Source organism: Vulpes lagopus, chromosome 13, assembly GCF_018345385.1.
Source record: "Vulpes lagopus strain Blue_001 chromosome 13, ASM1834538v1, whole genome shotgun sequence".
Taxonomy (NCBI): Eukaryota; Metazoa; Chordata; class Mammalia; order Carnivora; family Canidae; genus Vulpes; species Vulpes lagopus.
In genome coordinates, this window is record NC_054836.1 from 15,233,097 (window position 1) to 15,239,287 (window position 6,191).

General features: G+C 38.6%; 1 pseudogene; it reads left to right on the forward strand.

The window, feature by feature from the left end:
- The first annotated feature begins 1,036 nt into the window (after positions 1 to 1,036).
- On the forward strand, positions 1,037 to 1,420 carry LOC121474449 (annotated as a pseudogene).
- The last annotated feature ends 4,771 nt before the right edge of the window (positions 1,421 to 6,191 follow it).

The following is a 6,191-nucleotide window of genomic DNA, read 5'->3' on the forward strand; positions in this document are numbered from 1 at the left end:
TGCCATATTCAACAACATAAATAGATCTAGAGGACTAAAGCTAACTGAAATAAATCAAATGGAAAAAGACAAATGCCATTTGATTTCACTTATATGTGGAATCTAAAAAAAAAAAAGAAATAAAAAAGTAGAAACAGATCCCTAAATACAAAGAACAAGTGAATATTTGACAGAGTAGAGTGGGGTGAAGAGATGAGAAAAATGGGTTAAGAGGCATGGGAAGTACAGGTTTCCAGTTATGGAATGAGTAAGTCATGGAGATAAAAAGTACAGCATAGAGAATATGGTCAGTGGTATTGTCATAGCATTGTATGGTGACAAATTGTATCTCTACTTGTGGTGAATATAGCATAAAGTATATAATTTTAAAATCTATTTGTACACCTGAAACTAATATTTTATACCAATTATACTTCAATTAAAAAGTTGTTATGTTCTGTCTGTAAAATATCTTGAACTAAGTAAAAATAAAAACACTTTTTCAAAATGTGTAGGCTATACTAAAACAATGCTTAAAGGGTGTTAACAGCCTTAAATACATACATTAAAAATAGATCTAAATTTAATAACACTAATCCATGCTTATTACTGTGGCTTGCTGAGACAAAGGAGTTGATGATATACTTTCTTAGGAATATCAGGAAATAACCAATCCAGATATCCAGGCATTTCTTATCATTCAGTAACTTCCCATTATACTTATCAGTATAGTGACTAGTATACAGGTACTGATGGAAGTGCTTATTTGTTAGAAAATCTTCAGCTAAGATGAAATCAGCAAAGAGGTGAGTATTTCTGCATCAGATTATTCCAAAGACCACTGACTTTAGCATTTTAACATTTTTCAAAACAAATAAAAAATTAAGCTCACCTATAAAAATCTTAAAAGTACCTATTTCCCATAGTCTGCTTCAGAACTGAAGAGTAGAGAGAACACTTTAAAACTCATCCAATAGAATCAGAGCGCGGCTGGGTGGCCAAGCAGCCAACCCCAGAGGAGCGGCCGGCCGGCGTCCACTGCACCCAAGAGTTAGGGATGTCCTACAAACCCATCGCCCCCGCCCTCAGCAGCACCCTCGGCTCCAGCACCCCTGGGCCCACCACCCGGGTCCCCACAGCCAGAAGTGTCCCATCGCGGTCGGGCTCGGTGCCTGGAGCCGCTGCCCCTTTCAGGCCCGTTTAACGACTTTGGACCACCCTCCATGGCCATCTGCAGGCAATGAAGCCACCTGGCGCCCAGGGCTCCCAGAGCACCTACGCGGACCTGCTGTCGGTCATAGAGGAGATAGATGGGTAAAGAGATCCGGCCAACCTATGCTGGCAGCAAGAGCGCCATGGGGCGCCTGAAGAGAGGCATCATCCATGCCTAGCCCTAGTCCGAGAGTGCCTGGCAGAGACAGAGAAGAACGCCCGCACGTAACAGAAGCAATTCCACCGCCCAGTCTGGACCTTTCCTGGCCACTGCAGAGCACCTGCTTCTCCCTGGCCTTCACCCCGGGTTGCACTTCCCAGCCTGGGCTTCCAGTCCTGTGTCCGTTGGTGGGTGCCCTCCAGGAACCAGGGAGTGGCTCTCACTCCAGCAGACAGCACTTGATTGGGACTCTTTCAAGAGTTAGTGGCGAGGTCACTATGAGTCCCGCCCATGACCTGTTGATCCAACTGGAGCTTGCTCCTTTCTGTGGCCCTCACCACTCAGCACTTACCCAGGAATTGTCACACCTTTCCCAGACTCTTCCCCTAGCAGGGCCTCCCTAGACCTGTCACCTCCCTGCCTTGTCTCCTGGGCCATAGCAACTCTTTTTTCAGTGTCTTTTGCTAAATATGCCCTTTTTGTATAAATAAAAGATAATTTGGAGTTGTTCTCTTATCTCTTAATAAATAAATAAATAAATAAATAAATAAATAAATAAATCTCATCTAATAACTCCAAATTTATTCTGATAGCAAACAAAATAAAGACAGTACAAGAAAGGAAAATTATAGAACAGCATCTTTGATGAGTATAGATATGAAAATTCTCAACAAAATATTAGCAGAGTAAATCCAACAATGTATAAAAAGAATTATACACATGACAAAATGGGATTTATTTCAGGTATGTAAGAGTAGTCTAGCATTCAAAAAATAATCATTATAATCTACTACATCAACAGACTAAGGAAGAAAAATGACAATCATACCAATGGATCCAGAAAAAGCATCTGACAAAATTCAATATCCATAATAAAAAATCTCTCACAAAATTAAGAATAGGGAAAAAATGCTTCAACTTGATAAAGAACATCACAAAATACCTACACCCCACATGGCACAGTGATGAGAAACTGGATGTTTTCCCTCTAAGACTGGAAACAAGGCTAGAATATCTTTTCTCCCCAGTCTTATTGAACACTGTCTGGAAGTCTGAGCTAGTACATTATGGTAAGAAAAAGAAATAAAATTATACAAATTGAAAATGGAGAAATAAAATTATTTTCATTTGCAGATAGAATAGTGGTCTAGGTATAAAATGCCCTCAAATTGGCAAAATAATTAATGAAACTATAAGTGAATATAGCATGGTCATAGGATAAAAGATTAATATGCAAAAATCAATTACTTTTTTATATATCAGCATAAAAACCCGGAATTTGACCTTTTAAAGCCAGTAGTATAGTAACACCGATAAAATGAAATAGTATACAAAGTATGGACAATATCTGTGGAAAACTACAAAACACTGATCAAAGAGATTACAGATCTTGGTAATTTGAGTTATCCCACATTTATGTAATAGAATACTCAATAATATTAAGATGTCAGTTTTATCTTAATTTCATCTACAGATTCTCCAATTCATATTCAGTCAAAATTCCAGGAAGCTATTTTATAGTTATCAATAAATTATCAAAGTTTTTATAGACAGGCAAAAGATTTGGAATAGAAAACACAATAGTCAAGATGTTGGAGGATTCACAGAATACAATTTTTAAATTCTCACTATGAAGCTATAATCAGCAGTCCAGCATGGTATTGGCTAAAGAAGAGATACATAGATTAATGGAATAGAAGAAATAATCAATAATAGACCATACAAATATAATCAACTATTTTGACCAATGAGCAAAAGCAATTAAATGAAGAAAGAATGGTCCTTCACAAAGTTGGTGACACCAAGATGGTCATGTGAATTATTCCCAATTTTCCTCCTCCTCACAAATTTAAGAACAAGATACCACTTGGTATCTTAGAACATAGGGATGAGGCTGAAGCACCCTGCTCTGCACCAAGCCAAGACCAACTGCATTAGAAGGGTAAAAGAAGAGGCTAGACATTGACCACATTGTCCCTCCCCCATTGTGCAGCACCACTGGGGCAGGAACCTGAGCCTCCAGTAGAAAAAAAGAATACAGGGAGGGCAACCACCCTGTACATTAGGAATCAATTCATGAGAGCACTTACTCTGATTTCACACTACAGGGTTTGCAAGGGAAACCCTTTCAGCTCAACCACTGGGAACTGGCAGAGAAGGGATGGGGGGTGTTGCAAAACTAGCACACAGTCTTGGCAGACCAAATTCAATCTTGCAATACCCAAGTAGTAATTTCAACCAGTGGCTTTGCTAATATGCAAAACCAAATAGAAGCATGCTCTGATCAGGGAATTCTGCAGGGTGCATCTGCTAGATTTGGATCCACAAAGTTCCTAGAATCCAGTTTGCCGCACTCAAATTGCTGAATCACAGCCCTGCCTTCCTGTGGAGCATCTCCTACCAGAGGGCCTGGTGACAATTCCTGAAACCAATGTGACCCAGAGAAGCAAGCAAAATTGACTACCCCTAGAGTAAATCCAATGCTGGATGTGTAGTACTCCCCATCTCCTAGACCAAGGGGATTAATTCACAGTCAAGGATAGGGTAGCTCCCAGCACCTCCCACCCAGAAAGCCTATGTGAGAGTAATATGGAGCAGCTACTTCCCCTACCCATACAGGCAGTAATTTGGATCACAGTCCTGTCCAACATGAGAGTGTTTTCTAGCCCTGTCCAACCACAAGAGCTACCAACAATTCCTCAAAGTTGTGCTGACCAGCAGCACTTACGCAGTGAGGTGGGGGGCCAAAAAGAAAGTTTGCAGAACAAAGCGTATTGCTCTGTTTGGTCAAAAAACTTGGGGTGGAGGTTGGCTGGAGTTAAGGCAATAAATAGAGAATTTTACCAGCTTTAGAGCTACTTCTCCTAACTATATCTGGGCAAGGGGAACCTAACCAACTGGGGAACCTAACCAGAGTACAAAGGTAGCCACACAACAGCCCTGTGTGCAGAAAGCACTTGAACAGTAGGGCCATGACTTACCTTTCTATAGAGTAAAACCAATGGCCTTACCTGATCAGAGAATTCAGTGTATAGTCTGTCCAGATTTGAGTCCAGATGCTCTATGCAGGCAGGAAAGCTAATTCAAAGCCCCACAAACATATGCCAATTCCCACTATCTAGTAAAATTAACCAGAGAATCCAGGCAACCATGAATCTCACCCTACAGCTTCACTTGGATAGGGAACCAAGCCAGCACCTATGCAACTCTTCTCAACCAGGGGCATAACCCCCATTTCCATCCTCAAAGGTCAGACAGTTTCCTTGCTCAAAAGTAGACCATAATAGCAGACCCCACCTGCCCGATAACATTACCAGCAGACACACCCAGAAACTGAGATGACTGGCAAAGAACTCTTTCTTCCAAAGAAAAACTGTGAAGTCTGGGAGAGAGGTTCTATTATTCAAAAGCCCAGATACCAATATAAGGAATAAAGAAAAAAGAAAAATGAGGTAAATATGACTCCACCAAAGGAAACTAATAAAGCACCAGTAATTGGCCCTAACTACTTCAGATATATAAAATGCTAGAAAAATAATTCAGAAGAATCCAATTACAGATAAATAATGAACTACAGGAATATACAAATAGCAAAATTAGGAAAACAATGTACAAATGAAACAGGATGTTCAACAAGGAAATAGCACAATAAAAAAATAAACAGAATCCTAGAGTTGAAAAATAACGGAGGAATTCAATAGAAAGTTTCAAAAGTAGACTCGACCATGCAGGGAAAAAAATCAGTGACTTGAGGGATAGGACATTGGAAATTGGAGGAACAACAAGAAAAAATAATGAAAAAGAGTGAAGAAAGCCTATGAGAATGACAAGACACAATGAAAGAAAATAATGTTCTTATTATAGGAATTCTAGAAGGGAAAGAGAGAGGATATTAAAAAAAAAAAAAAAAGAAAAAGAAAAAAACAGCTGAAAATTTCCTGAGCCTGGGGAGAGAAAGGGATATCCAGATCCATGAGGCCCAAAGGACCGCAAACAGGCTGAAATTGAATACGGCTACACTGACACATTAAATTAAATTTCCAAAAGTCAAAGAATTTTAAGAGCAGCAGGAGAAAAGAAAGAAGTTAGATACAAAGGGAATTAAAATTATTGGTCAATTTCTCAACAGAAACTTTTTAGACCAGGAGAGAATGGGATAATGTATTCAAAATATTGAAAGAAACTAACTGTAAACTAAAAACTATATCCGGCATAATTGTCCTTCAGAAATAAAGGAGTGACAAAGACTCCCAAAAAGGAAAAGCTTCCTCCCTAAAGGAAAGAGTTTATTACCACCAGATCTGCTTTAAAAGTAATGTGAAGGGAGTACTTGGAGTGGAATTAAAAGAACCCTAATTAGCATCGTGAAAACATAAAATGTAGTATAAATCTCACTAGTAATAGTAAATATAAAGTCCTAGTTATATTCTGCAATATGGTGCTAATGGTTCATAAATCACAACTCTAGTTTAAATTTTTTTTAATGGAGTAAAAACAACTATAACTGTCTTGGTTACACAATATAAAAAACATGTAACAGCAATAACCTAAAATAAGAAGAGGAAAAGTAAAAGTGTCAAGTTTACAAACTTCAGTGAAGTTTGTAGTAGGGTATAAACGTTTAAGATATTTTACACAAACTTCAAAGTAATCACATGAGAAGATTTTGTAATCATTACACAAAAGAATACGATAAATAAGTTAAAGCATACTGTTACCAAAAGACAGTAGGATGAGAAACAACAAACAATAGAACAAGCAGAAAACAATCTGCTATAAAACAAGCAGAAAACAATCTGCTATAAAACGAGCAGAAAACAATTAGCAAAATGGCAGTACT